Source organism: Hyperolius riggenbachi, chromosome 3 (assembly GCF_040937935.1).
Source record: "Hyperolius riggenbachi isolate aHypRig1 chromosome 3, aHypRig1.pri, whole genome shotgun sequence".
Taxonomy (NCBI): domain Eukaryota; kingdom Metazoa; phylum Chordata; class Amphibia; order Anura; family Hyperoliidae; genus Hyperolius; species Hyperolius riggenbachi.
In genome coordinates this window covers 204,146,205-204,161,352 of record NC_090648.1, presented here as the reverse complement: position 1 = coordinate 204,161,352, position 15,148 = coordinate 204,146,205, and the positions used below count along the sequence as shown (strand labels likewise).

General features: G+C 42.0%; 1 protein-coding gene across 3 annotated transcripts in view; it reads left to right on the top strand.

Annotated features, from left to right (window-relative positions):
* The window catches only part of OTUD7A (OTU deubiquitinase 7A), a 259,837-nt gene that overhangs the window by 227,273 nt on the left and 17,416 nt on the right, over positions 1–15,148 (top strand). The window lies entirely within an intron of this gene.

Here is a 15,148-nt window from a genome sequence, read left to right as displayed (position 1 = left end):
GAATGTAGACCTTCACGTTAACATAAACAACTTGCTTAAAGACTGGACCATGCTCCTTGGGAGGTGGTTAGGTCAGACATTGTCTAAGCTGGAGGTTCTCACACATTCTCTCAGGCTTTATCAAAGGTGGTTATTGGTTTTGGCACCCATATCTCACCCATGTGCAGGTGGGGTTATGTAAGTCTACTGTATAGTAAAATATTGGTGAAATTATATTACCAATATTTTAACAATCAGTGGCACCTTGCTCCTGATTCAAACCATGACGATTCAATATGTAGTCGGCATACTTTGCTTTCATCTTTAAAATTGAGACACCAGCCTAATACAGGAAGGTGCACTGGCACACCTAAATTAAATTAAAAGAGATAAAGCCCTTTGTCCAAAAGACATCCCTGCCTGAGTATGAAAAGAGATGAGCTCAGTTATTGATAGGTTATTTTATATCTTTTATATCTTGTCATCTACAATTCTCTTTCAAGTGGGTCAGTTCCATATGACTGGCACATAGCTGATGTTTTACCTTTATTCAAGAAGGGAATTAAGTCAGAACCAGGAAACTACAGACCTATACGCTTGAAATCAATTGTGCATGAACTGTATGAAGGTGTCCTAAGGGACTTTACACAAAATTATGTAGCACAGAATAATCTAAATTCACATAATGAACATGGGTTTACTAAAAATAGACCTTGTCTGACCAACATGCACAGCTGTTATGAAGTGGTTCAAAATTAGATATAGGAAAAGCAATCAATGAATATACTTGGACTTCCCAAAAGGTTATGACACAGTTTCCCACAGCTTTCTGAAGCAGAAGCTGCGGATGCTGGGATTAGGCATAAGTGTGTGTATTCAATATAACTGGCTGCGCCACTCCACTAATTAGCACAAAAGAAATCACCAATACCGATACTGTCCTTATGGAATTGCCTGTGGACTCTGAGTTCGCTGTGGAAATGTCCTTTGAAGTTGGCAATAAATTTAAACTGTTCCACTGCGCTCTCTTAGGAAACCTGAAGCAGAAAAGACATATTGCACATAGCGTAATCCTGCCTCTAATATTGACACCACTCCAAATTGTGCTGCATGGACATGAGTGCACCCTCCACCGACATAAAAGGGGCTCACCAGATTCTGGCCACCTCTTTCTTCAGGTGGGGTTCAGGCTCAAATCTGTGTATTCACCAGGACCTTCAGTGAATCACACCATCCAGTGCAGTAGAAAATGTATTTATTCTTCATAAAACTTTTAAAACAAACAGAACAAACTCCTCATGGCGTAGTATGACAAAACCACCATATATCACACTTGCGCTTCTCGCGCCAATGGCCTACTTACAAGCTAAAAGAAGGTAAAAAGCACATCTGAGCGGTGAGGCTGAAGATCATCTGGGTCTACCTGCGACTATCCGGCGGCGTCCCGCACTATAGTAGGTCCCCGTGATGCTCCAGCTCCCCGTTCCGGATTTCCGTACGGAATGACGTCACACGCACTGGCTCCGCCCTACGCGTTTCGTCCTCCAATCAGACTCATCAGGGGCTAGCGTAGCCAGTGCGCAGCCCGACTTTAACCAAATACTGGGTCCTCCCCCATCCCACGTGATCTTCCTCTACCTGGCTTTCAGCCGTACACCGCTAAGTTGGCTTGTACACGGCTCATACATAAACAACACTATTTTCCTAAAATTCTATAGCTATTCTTCTCACTAATATTGTTATACATAAAATAGCATATACATATCGCTAAAACACTATTTTAAAATTACTACCCACTGCAAGATATACATTTCTATCTTTACTGCCATCATGTGGTCAAACATTAAATGGTCCTGATAATAAGTACATTAGTTCCAGCTTCAACCTTATTCTACCACATACATGTGGCAATATCACCTAGATTGTTTGTGCCTCCCTATGCCCCCCTGCCCCACCCCTGCCCCTGCCCCTAAATGCCCCCCACCACATAAATCCTCACCTTTCCTCCCATAATCGGCCAGCTTCACTACAATAGTGTAAGGTAATTATCCTTATTCCCTAGTGATTAGTCTCCAGTGTATACCTAAGGATATACCTATATATACCTGTAATTTTCTAATCATTGGCTATAAAACAATTTAAATCGAATTCAACATTCATACCTTTAGGGGCAAAACAACCCAAGTTATAAATCCACTTCCCCTCTGCCTGTGATATGTCCCTCTGCCTGCTGGAACCCCTCCATTTTGGGGTCCATTTCTCGATACCCATGAACCTTAACTTGGTGTAATCACACCCGTGTTTCAATTTAAAATGTTTGGATACACTATGGGAGTCAAAGCCTTTTGAAATGTTATAAATGTGTTCACCTATTCGTTTATGTAATACCCTAGTGGTGCGGCCGATATATTCCAGGCCACACGGGCACCACAGGATATATACCACTCCTTTAGTGTTACAGGTGATACACTGCTTTAATTTGTGTATATATCCAGTGTTCCTGGCTGTGAAACTATTCCCCCTGGTGCCTGATGCCTCCACACACCCCCTACACTTACGGCATGGAAAAAAGCCAGCCTGTCCCAACAGGTCAGTCCCCATGGTCCTAGGGGCATCCACAAAACTGGTGACCAACCTAGACCACAAATTGGGGGCCTTCCTGTATATGAAGGCTGGCCTATCTGGGATGTGTTTCCCAGTGTGCCATCCATCTTCACAATATTCCAGTGTTTGTGTATTATACGTTCAATATCCCTATGTTGGCTACTATATCCGAGTTGCAGGGCGAATTCATGATTGCTTGTTGAAGTTCGGGGTGCATCCTTAATGAGGTCCTTCCTTTCCATATTGCCCACCTTGGTTGCTTCATTTTCCATCTGATGTCTATCATATCCCTTTTCCACAAATTTGTTGACCAGCTGTAAACTTTGCCAGTTATAATCATCTTTATACGTACAATTTCTCATAATTCGCATAAATTGCCCCCTGGGAATATTATCCAGCCATCTGGAGTGATGGCAGCTAGATTTGGGTATATACCCATTCCTATCCGTGGGTTTGAAAAATGTTTTTGTGACCAATTTTCCCTCACTTTTGCTTATTTCCAAGTCCAGAAAGTTTACAGTTGTTTGGCTTATACTGAACGTTAATTTTATCTCTTCCCATAATTCATTCATCATATTACAGAACTCATCTAGTTCTGTTTTTGTGCCCCTCCATATAAACAGGAGGTCATCAATGAACCTTGACCACAATATAATATTATGGGCTGCTTGTTTGTCCAGAATTAGTTTCTCCCACTTCCCCATGTAGATATTGGCCACACTGGGGGCAAACTTCGCCCCCATAGCACAGCCTTGTAGCTGTATATAATATTCTCCGTTATACCAAAAATAATTATGCTTAAGCGAAAATCTTAATAGATCCATTATGAATTCTATTTGCCTATCGTGGAGGTTTGAACCTGCCAACATAGCTTCCTGGACAGTTTGAATTCCTTTTTCGTGGGGGATGACGATGTATAGAGACGACACATCTGCCGTCACCAGCCAGTCGCCATCCCCCACTTCAACCCCCTCCATGATCTGCAGTAAATGTTTTGTGTCACGTAATAACTTGGGCAACTTGGCGACCTCTTCTTGAAGGAACGTATCTATATATTCACCCACCCGTTGTGTTAATGAACCCACCCCACTTACACCTGTAACACTAAAGGAGTGGTATATATCCTGTGGTGCCCGTGTGGCCTGGAATATATCGGCCGCACCACTAGGGTATTACATAAACGAATAGGTGAACACATTTATAACATTTCAAAAGGCTTTGACTCCCATAGTGTATCCAAACATTTTAAATTGAAACACGGGTGTGATTACACCAAGTTAAGGTTCATGGGTATCGAGAAATGGACCCCAAAATGGAGGGGTTCCAGCAGGCAGAGGGACATATCACAGGCAGAGGGGAAGTGGATTTATAACTTGGGTTGTTTTGCCCCTAAAGGTATGAATGTTGAATTCGATTTAAATTGTTTTATAGCCAATGATTAGAAAATTACAGGTATATATAGGTATATCCTTAGGTATACACTGGAGACTAATCACTAGGGAATAAGGATAATTACCTTACACTATTGTAGTGAAGCTGGCCGATTATGGGAGGAAAGGTGAGGATTTATGTGGTGGGGGGCATTTAGGGGCAGGGGTGGGGCAGGGGGGCATAGGGAGGCACAAACAATCTAAGTGATATTGCCACATGTATGTGGTAGAATAAGGTTGAAGCTGGAACTAATGTACTTATTATCAGGACCATTTAATGTTTGACCACATGATGGCAGTAAAGATAGAAATGTATATCTTGCAGTGGGTAGTAATTTTAAAATAGTGTTTTAGCGATATGTATATGCTATTTTATGTATAACAATATTAGTGAGAAGAATAGCTATAGAATTTTAGGAAAATAGTGTTGTTTATGTATGAGCCGTGTACAAGCCAACTTAGCGGTGTACGGCTGAAAGCCAGGTAGAGGAAGATCACGTGGGATGGGGGAGGACCCAGTATTTGGTTAAAGTCGGGCTGCGCACTGGCTACGCTAGCCCCTGATGAGTCTGATTGGAGGACGAAACGCGTAGGGCGGAGCCAGTGCGTGTGACGTCATTCCGTACGGAAATCCGGAACGGGGAGCTGGAGCATCACGGGGACCTACTATAGTGCGGGACGCCGCCGGATAGTCGCAGGTAGACCCAGATGATCTTCAGCCTCACCGCTCAGATGTGCTTTTTACCTTCTTTTAGCTTGTAAGTAGGCCATTGGCGCGAGAAGCGCAAGTGTGATATATGGTGGTTTTGTCATACTACGCCATGAGGAGTTTGTTCTGTTTGTTTTAAAAGTTTTATGAAGAATAAATACATTTTCTACTGCACTGGATGGTGTGATTCACTGAAGGTCCTGGTGAATACACAGATTTGAGCCTGAACCCCACCTGAAGAAAGAGGTGGCCAGAATCTGGTGAGCCCCTTTTATGTCGGTGGAGGGTGCACTCATGTCCATGCAGCACAATTTGGAGTGGTGTCAATATTAGAGGCAGGATTACGCTATGTGCAATATGTCTTTTCTGCTTCAGGTTTCCTAAGAGAGCGCAGTGGAACAATATAAGTGTGTGTATGTGGACAGAAAACTGGCAGGACAGAAAGCAAAAGGCAGTACTAACTGGATCATTGTAATAACTAGCGGAACCGCCGCCAGAATGCACATGGCGGCCGGTTCCGCATCACAAGCGGGAGCCTTCGCATCTCGGCCGGCGGGCGGAGTAGGGCAGGCATCGGAGTCCGTGAGCTCGGCGGACTCCGCCGCACGCTCACTGCCTGGGGGGGTCATCCGCTCCGTCGCCGGCTCAGTGTCTCCGCCTTACGCACGCACGCGTGAGGAGACAGGAACTTTATGAATCCAGAAGGGGAGTCAGCTGAACAGGTCGGTCAGCTGACTCCAGCAGCTCCTTGGATTGGCTGGGGCTCTGGGGCGGCGCTGGGCAGCTCTTTGGCTACATATAGGACTTGCTTGTCAGTAGCAAGTTGTCTGCTGTCGTGAATACTTCTGTGTTAGCACTCAGACCTTAGGCTAGATCCCAGGTGTTGAAACCAAGGACTTCACACCTCAGATTAGAATTGTATTAAATTGTTTACCTGTGTATGACTCTGGCTATCCCTGACTATCCTTAACGCTATATTGTTATTGTACTTCTGCCTATCTGATTCAAGTTGCCGACCCTGCCTGTTTACCGACTCTGAATCAGCCTTCTGTTTCTGTACCTTGCCAGCACGCTCCGTTACCGACTATTGGCTTGGTTTTTGACTATCCTCTCGTCTCACGTCTCTGTACCGCTGCTGCCCGTACTGTTGCCGAACCTCTGCCTGTCTGACCTTTCTCCCTTCAGTGGAACGTCTCCCACTGTAGGGTTCTCTCTGAGGCTTGCCTCTCCGAGACGCTTGCCTTAGCAGACCGTTACTGCTAGAGGCCGAGAATCTCCCTCTGCTTTATTGGGGGATCTCACACTCGGGGTTCCCATTCAGAGGTAACCACACCTCTGAGGAATCGCCGGGTGGTGGATATTTCCACTACATTGTGTATTGTTACTGCATTGATTATTACCACATTTATTCGTGTGTCGATTACCCTGTTTTGAACAGCCCGCATTATAAGCAATTCCGCAGATTGCTATATAATCGGGTCTGTCCTTGTATTATTGGTGATTCTGCGGATCCCCAATAATCAAGGTACTGGGTGTGACACTGATCCCGTCTGATTGTTTCAGGCGCTACATCTGTAGTGAGCCTTCCGCTGATTTACCATCAGGAAGATACTGATTACTTTGCTCTTATATCTGCAGTAGTGGTTGTACTGCAGATAATCACCTAATCAGATCCCCGTGCTCTAGCTCACAGATAGTCCGAATCATGCTTAGACAATGGAAAACAGTCTACTTTGAGGTCCAGCAAAAGTCAGTGCTGCATCTAGTGCTTTTAATTTTTAGTGACAATGATGCCTGAATACCTGAGCAACTTCTGGCTCTCCCCCTATATAGCATCCAAATGTTTTGCTAGCCTACAGGCAGGTGAGTTATCTGTACAGCTCTCTGCCCCAATCTATCACCTGAGGGGTTAAATCTTGATCCCTGAGGTCAACAGCAATTCTGCATGTGTACCCAAGGTAACCTAATTAATATGTGTAGATACGTTCAACCGCAATATGAAAGCTTAGCAAATTAGCATAATTTTTTCCTTTTTGGCTATTTTTCCCTCTGCATTAAGTTTACAGAGAGGCTCAAGAGGTTGAAGCTGATGAGCACGTTTTTCATTTTTTTTTTTCAACTTTCATAACTACTTGAAATCGGTAACTGTTGATCCATGGGTAGATGAAGTAGTTCCATACTCAGCTGTAACTTTGTGGACTCGACAGAGGCGTATCTAGGGAAAACGGCACCTATGGCTAACACTGAGATCCGTCCTAGGATAGAGGAAGGGTAGGGAAGGGGGAAATTGAATTTGTTGCGGCCAGGTTGACATGAAGCATGACGTGTAAGAATGAAGTATGGCGATAGGTCATGCTGTACATATTTCCCAAATAACAGTTGGGCATAACTGCACCCTTGTAGATACCCCTCTTGGATTTGACCAGAATGCCTGGCAGTAATGCTTGCATCTGAGATTTATGTTGATGCAACCTTAGAAAATTATCGACCAATAAAAACAGCCGTGTTACTTTAAATTCTGATGATAAATCATGATTCGAGAATTGGTATTATAAGAGTTTATTTTTGTAGTTTGGTAGCGTAGTTTGATGTGCTTTGAAGAAAGCTGATCGGTTTCATAAAACTTATAAATAAAATATCAGTTGTCAAAATTATTAACATTTCAGAAATTTCAAAAGGTTTTCAAATTCCTTTGTTTTTGATTTTGTCATTTATGTGGCCCAGTTATTTGGGATAATCATTGCAGGTGAACCAAAACATCTTGCTCTGATGGATAGCCAGTTTTATTTTTAAAAAAATAGGAAAATCAGAGGAATGCAGAAATTCTGCTGGGAGAATTGTCCAGCCAATCTCATCCGGATGGCTGGTGTATGTATTGAATATTTGCTGTAGATTCCAGCGAGCTGATTTCACAATCTACCCTTTGTCAGTCTGTCCGCGTCATTGTGTATCACTGCTGGTAGCAAATGAAGCATGAAATAATAATTGGGGTGGAGAGGTGGAAGTGCTTATTGAGCACATATTACTTTTTCAACAATGCTGGTCCCTCGTTAAACAGTCTAATGTTTACTAGTCTATTAGTCTAATGTCTACTAATGTTGTTTTTTTCTTGTTTTGCATCCACCACTAACATTTATTAGGAATGAAACTGACTGCCATTTATATTTGCAGGAATGTCTTTGTGGCTAGATGAGTTGTTTTTCTTTTGTGTTTTTGTAAGTAATGATATATCTGTTATACAGTGTTTGTGGCATGGTATGGTTTTTAGAAGTCAATTATTTCTCTCACCACTAATGTACACCTGTTAGTAATCTAAGCAATTTAAGCTAAGCATCGGAGAAAGAAAGATATGCCATAAATGCTCAATTAACTAATTCAAGTATAAACTGGTGCCAATTTTTAGCGAAATGTTTAGACCTTGAGGGAGTCTAGTAAAGGTCTAAACTCCTGCTGGGATCTGGCTTTGGCCACATAATGTCTGGTCTTTATACTCATATTTGTTCGCTGCTCTCTTTTTATACGTGTTATTTTTATTTATTTTTATGCTATCCAATCCACTTTGGCTATGTCGGATTTTCTATTATGTGTGTTTAGAGGGTTTCCTTATACCTTAATATGTTCATATTCTATATTATATATCTCTGGATGTGAATATCCCTTCCTGTATGTGGAGGTATGGGTGTGTCCGTTTTTAGGGACCACCCATTGCATAAGAGGAGGATATATAGGTTAACCTTGTGTCATTCTACAGCAGCTATGATTAAGGACCAATTGGTCCGAAACATGTCAGTTGTATGATGTGTAGGGATTCTTGGATATGTCCACAATAAATGAACTTGCTTTTATGGACATCATGTTAGCATCTCTTTCTATAAGACAAAACAAAACACACAGCAATAAGCTTGTAAAGTCAAGTAAAGCCATGTGAAGTAATCCTACCTAATAAAAGCTAAGTGTCTCTGCGTCCAGCAGTTTTGTCCTGTGTCCCAGGATTTTTGTTACTGCGCATGTGCGCAGTAACGGACAGCTGGGACCAGGGAGCTGGATGGGCGAGCGAGGTGGGCGGGTGCGGGCGAGCGAGGTGGGCGGGTGCAGGCGCGCGCCTGCGTTGGGCATGCGCACTGGCGGCGGCGGCCGTGGACCTAGAGCCTGTTTTTAAACGGGCTGGGTCTACTAGTGTAATATATAGAGATACACATGGGAGTTGTCCAGAAAGTAACAGCAGTTTGGTTTTACCTGCCATGCAAGGTACTCTACTAATTTAACTTGCATCTGTCAGGTTAATCCCTAAAGGTGCATACGCATGTCTGATTTTTCCAAACGACCGGTTGTTAAGACCAGTAATTTGGACGTCAAGTCAGACGTGTGTACAAACGATCGTTCAGCTGATAAGACTGGTTTTGACGGATCCGCTTGGCGTATTGGTCAAAACCAGTCTATCAGCTGAACGATCGTTTATACACAAGTCTTACTTGACGTCTGAACAACCGGTTATTTGGAAAAATCAGACGTGTGTATGCACCTTTACAACTTGCACCACTTATCACGTGACTATAGAATGGCAGTAGCTGTTTGTTCAGTAGCATTAACATGGTCTACTTGGAAGTGCTAAAGAGGGAGTGGCCAATTAAAGAGCAAAATCAATTAAATTGTTGAGAGTGTGCAAAAGGGTTCATAGAGTTTGCGGTTTGATTGGCCACAACCCCTTTAGTGCCCCATTTTTCCTTACCCTAAGTGTCCTCAATTGAGGAGATGATCCTGGATTCTGTGTCTGTCTTGGTCTGAGAGGTCAGTCTAAACAGCATGAATAGGACTTACAGTTCATTGCTAACCATTATTAATCACAGTGGAGATAATCAGTGATTGTGTATCTCTGTGCACTGTATACCACCAAATGACTTGTTTATAGCAGTGAAATAATACAGGGCAGGATTTTCCATAAGGCACTCTAGGCGCATGCCTACAGGCGCCTGATGAGGGAGAGGCGGCTTACCCCCCTCCCTGAGTTCCTGCCTCCCTCGTTCCCTATGCAGAGCCCAGAGCGAAGTATAAATGATAGGTTACTCTGGCTACCTAATACTAAGGGACACCTGTGGCTACCTACATGAGGCAAGGGAAGTAGGAAAGCGGTAACAGCTGGGCCTGCCAACACTTTTATGGTGCGTTTCAGCAGGGGGGCTGTGGGTTCAAAGAGGGTGAAGTGTAGGATGCTAGAAAATCTCAGCCTATAGGCTCCTGTGATGTAAATCCAGGCGTGAAATAATAGGTAGTAACTTTAATGCTTTTCCATGAATCTCTAAATATATCTTACAGCAAGTATGCTGATTTTTTTTTAGAATCAGCCAACATAACCTTTGTGTTCCACTCTTGTCTCTTGCTAATTGTAAAAGATGAGCATGCAGGGAGACAGCTGCGTCTCCACGGTTAGGCTAATAAAAGCCCTAGCAACTTCTTTATAGATATATTTATATGGTTTGGTAGCAACTTGCAAAAAAGATGAAAAGGGAAAAACTTTACTTAGCTGCAAGTTGTTGGTGACCGGCTTTAAAGAGACTCTGTAACAAAAATTTCATCCTGTTTTCTACCATCCTACAAGTTCCTAAACCTATTCTAATGTGCTCTGGCTTACTGCAGCACTTTCTACTATCACCGTCTCTGTAATAAATCAATGTATCTTTCTCCTGTCTGACTTGTCGCCCTGTTTCTAGAAGGCTGCCAACTCTTCAGTGTTGATCTGCTATGCACGCCCCCGTCCAAGCCCCTCTATGCACACTCATGTGTGTGTGTGTGTGTGTGTTATTTACATTACCCAGCTTTTCTCTGCTCTCTTATCTTTTACAAGCTGGATATATCCTCTGTTGTGAAAGGAGTCACATGCTGAGGAATTACAGACACGGGCAGAGCTGTCTGCAGGAAGACACAATCAGCCTGTAACTCTTCAGTGAATGAGAGCTGCAGGGGGAAAGAAACACACAAATGATCTCTTGAGATTCAAAAGGAAAGCTGTATACAGCCTGCTTGAGTATGGATGTATTTTCTATGTGCGGACATACTGTACATCAACCTACTTCCTGTTTTGGTGGCCATTTTGTTTGTTTATAAACAAACTTTTTAAAACTGTTTTTGACTACTTCTAATGCGGCGGGGAGCGGCAAAATTGTGACAGAGGGGAATAGGAGATGTCCCCTAACGCACTGGTATGTTTACGTTTGTGCGATTTTAACAATACAGATTCTCTTTAATCTGTCAAAATGGATGGTTAGAATAAAGATACATTTCCTCCACTATGTTACTGTTTTGTTTTTTACTGGATATGTTTTCATAACATTGCTGATATCAGCTTAACAAGCAGCATGTTCCTTTGTGTGTTAGATTTTGGCAGTAGCATTCTCAGTGATGTACAAATTTAGAGTCAGTTTAACTCAGTTTTGCAGCATTTGCAGGTGGGATGGTGCTTGGACAGCATCATACTCAATTCAGAAATACTTAGGTAGGTGATAACTTCCTGCCAGGCATTGTGTGAGATGATCATTGATCAACAACTGACTGGAGTAATACAGCCATGAGCAGGATGGTCTGCCCCCTGCGTGATCTGGTTTGCATGTATTCCTGTATTGTCTTATTGCTGACTGTATGTCACCCCTAAATATTGTCTGTAACCTTAACTAATGTCCAGCGCTCCGTAATATGTTGGCACTCTATAAATACAATAAATAAATAAAATCTTCTGCCATCCTGCATTTCACTTGGCATTGGAGGGCTGCCTTGCAATAAGGGGTCCAATAGACATCTATCCATTGAAGGATTTGCCACCCTTTCCATTTCATGGCACCTCCTTTTCTATGCTCAGCGGCATACAGGCTGGGAAAATATGCAGGTAGAGGCCCAGATGCTGACATCCAGTTTGCAGACCAATTAACTGTGATTGTTTCTTATTGTTTTTTTGCTTTTTAATTACATTAAAAACCCTCCGCTACATGCCTAAACTAAAGCCTCCCTTTTTAAAGCAAAAGGTACTAAGATTGCATTAAAGGACCACTATCAATACCCAAGTGTTCTAAAATGACAATGTACAAATAATGTCTAAGTAGCTGTGTAAACATTTTCCTACTTTTCATGTTAAATATCAGAGGCAAAAGCTGTAATTTGTTGTGTCATAGGTTGTAGCAGTATTGGAACAATTAACTGGCAAAGGGGTGGTTCAATGTTACACTGCAAGTGCTGTTCTTTGCATGGGGTGAGACTACAGAGTTATATGAAGCTGTGGTGTCAGATTTCACACACCATTACAAACAAACATTTCCTCTGCTCTCTTGCAGATAGCTCAGTCAGAGAGACAGGCAGCAGCAGTCACACACAGGGTTAACACAGATGTAGTGTGAGGGATTCCCCTCCCCTCATGATTTACTGGCCCGTCACCCTGTTCAGCTTCGCCATCAGTTTTGTGTGAAAGTATTTTGATAACAGCAAACAAAGATGTAAGCAGTGAAATGAATACACCAGCACTTCCCAAACCATTCCTATCCCAATTGAAAAAAATATGTTAATTGATAGTGTTCCTTTAATTCGCAATGCATAGATTTTGTGCATTTTCCCCACTTCTTGTTTTCTCTCTATTGCTTTAGATTGTAAGCTCACAAGGGCAGACTTCTCTCTCTTTTGTGTCTTGCAACTTGCTGTTGTAAACATGATTGTGCTATACAAATCATCAATAATAAATAATAATTTGTAGTAAATGTAATGAAAGTACCTGGCTAGCACTTGCAAAAACACATATCGCTCTTCCTATGCCCTCTTTATCGAAGGGTTAACCTCCTGAGGACCGCCCATTGTAAATCCTATGTCCTGTTTGTGGTTGTTTAAACCGGATTCTTTCTGTTTGCATTTTTTGGATTTGCCTTTTTGTATGCGTTTGGCGTTTGCGGTTTTCATACATTTGCACTTTGCACCTATAATTATCTCATAATCTCATTTTTCTGCAAGACAATAAAATACTGTATCAGATTAATTATTTTCAGTTTCTTTACAAAAATGCAATCACATGCATTTTTGATTTCCCATAAGCCCCTTTCCCACATTTGCGCTGCGGGAAACTATGCGGTTGTGATGTAGTCCATTTAAAATGAATAGAAATTGCAATGCATGAGCAGGAATGTGTTGGCAACCGTGCGTTACACGGTGATCACAATACATGGATGGGGACAAAAGATGTTGCAGTGTATGCACCTCTGATGTCCCTACGGATTGCGTTGAATCGCATAGCTGAAAAGAAAACACAAATGTGGGTGAGAGACCATTGGAAAATGATTGCAAGCGAATCGCATGTGGTTTGCATACAGTATGCAGAAAAAAGGAACTAGCTGTGGGATTTTAAAATGTACATAAAACTACATTTGAAAATGCACACAAATGCAATTTTTCTGTGGCCCATATTCTTACATTGTTTGCGATTTTGTATGCCTTTTCCACTATGTGGCAGAACACATTTGCTTCAAATAAGTGTGCTTCCAGGTTAAGTGGACATCTTGAGCTTTTAGAAATAAAATATACCTCCTACATTGAAACACAGGTATTTTTGTACAGCATAATCAAGCTATAAGAATTAAAATGTTTTGCAGAAATTGCTTTAATAGAATCAGTCAAGTAGCAGTCCCATTTCTTCCATGGGTTAATCTTGCATCATTATTAGGGAGAATATAGACAAAACAACCGAAATCCATCATTTCTATTTGCCTCCAGGCTGTTTGCTAGGTCTGTTGATACGGAGATTCAGGTTTATGCATAAATAGGTCTCTGTCATTATTTTCCCTCTATATTTTATTCTGATTGTTTTAACAGATTGCAGATGAAATGTATGCAGATTGTGGCTTCCTGTAAACTGCCATTAGCAAGTCACAAACAAAATATTCATAGAGCATTTGTATTGATCGGAAGAGATTACCAATAAAAGCTCTCAGCTTAGCAATGTATATTCTAATTATACCTCACTGAAGAAAGGCCCTCACTGAAATCCTGGCTGATGCTTGGATTGAAAAAAATGTCCGTTTCAGTGGTGATTTTTTTTTCTTCTGGAATGATTATATGCATAATATTATGCTTATTAATTTCACAAAGTGGTTCTAGCAGCCACAGGCTGAAATATGGGTAACTGCTCCAGCAATAATCCACATCTTGTGATTTATAACACTGAGTTTGTGTTGTTCCGCATCCGTTTTGATTGTCCACGCCAATCAGCTGCAACATTACAATCACAGGCAATTGAACTGAATAATATTGGTTATCTTGTTACGATTGCACCTGTTAAAGACTAGTATGTATTAGGTGGAAACTGAATAGTCACTTCTTGAAGGTGAAATGTTGGAATTGGGAAAAATGGACAAGTGGAAGGATATGAGGGACTTTTCAAAGGGCCAAATTGTGAAGGCTAGATGACTGGATGAGAAAAATCTCCAAAATAGCAGGTCTTGCTATGCAGCAGCAAACCAGGGTCATGGTTGCCCGGGATTCACTGATTCTTTTTCAGAGTAAAGGCTCGTCCATATGCTCTGATCCCATACAAGAGCTAGTGCTCCAGAAACTGCTGAAAATCTCAACCACTTCCTGAAAAATTGATGTTTTAAAACATCCTATTTTTGCCCTAATTAGGACATTTTATAAACGTCCATTTTGCAGCAATGCCTCGGGACTAGGCATGATCAATGAGATGCAAATTCTTCCGAAATTATGCAAATGTATGCAGTTTGAAAAAGGACCAATCAATTTAAACCCAGGTTTAAATTGATTAATCCATTTTCAAGCTGCATACATTTGCATAAAAATGTGCATACATTTGCATCAACTGGGAAGAATTTGCATATCTGTGATCATCCCTAGTCGGGACCCGCATTCACGTGAGGGCAGGCGGGAAATGGTTAAAGGATACCTAACCCAAGGCAGAGCTACCTAATGTAAGCACAGATGTATGTACATGCTGAATCCACATACCTCTGCATTGTCTGTTTCTCTCTTCGTTCCCCCCGGCCCCTGCAATCACTCCTTGAAAAATTGAAGTTTTGTCTAAAGTCAAATTTTCAGACGGGAAGAGGCAGGTTTGCTGTGATGTTCCGTCCTATCACCATCCCTGGAGTAATTATGAGGGCTGGGGAGGAACCAGTAGAGAAATGTACAATGCACAGAGGCACGTGCATCCAGCATGAACATACCTCTGTGCATACCTTAGGTAACCTTGCCTCGGGTCAGGTATGTTTCAAAGGGAACCCGAGATGAAAGTGATATGGAGGCTGCCATATTTATTTCCTTTTATACAATGCAAATTGCCTGGCTGCCCCCTGATCCTGTGTCTCTACTAATTTTAGACATAGACCCTGAGCAAGCATGCAAATCAGGTGCCCTGACTCAAGTTTGACTGGATAAGCTGCATGCTTAT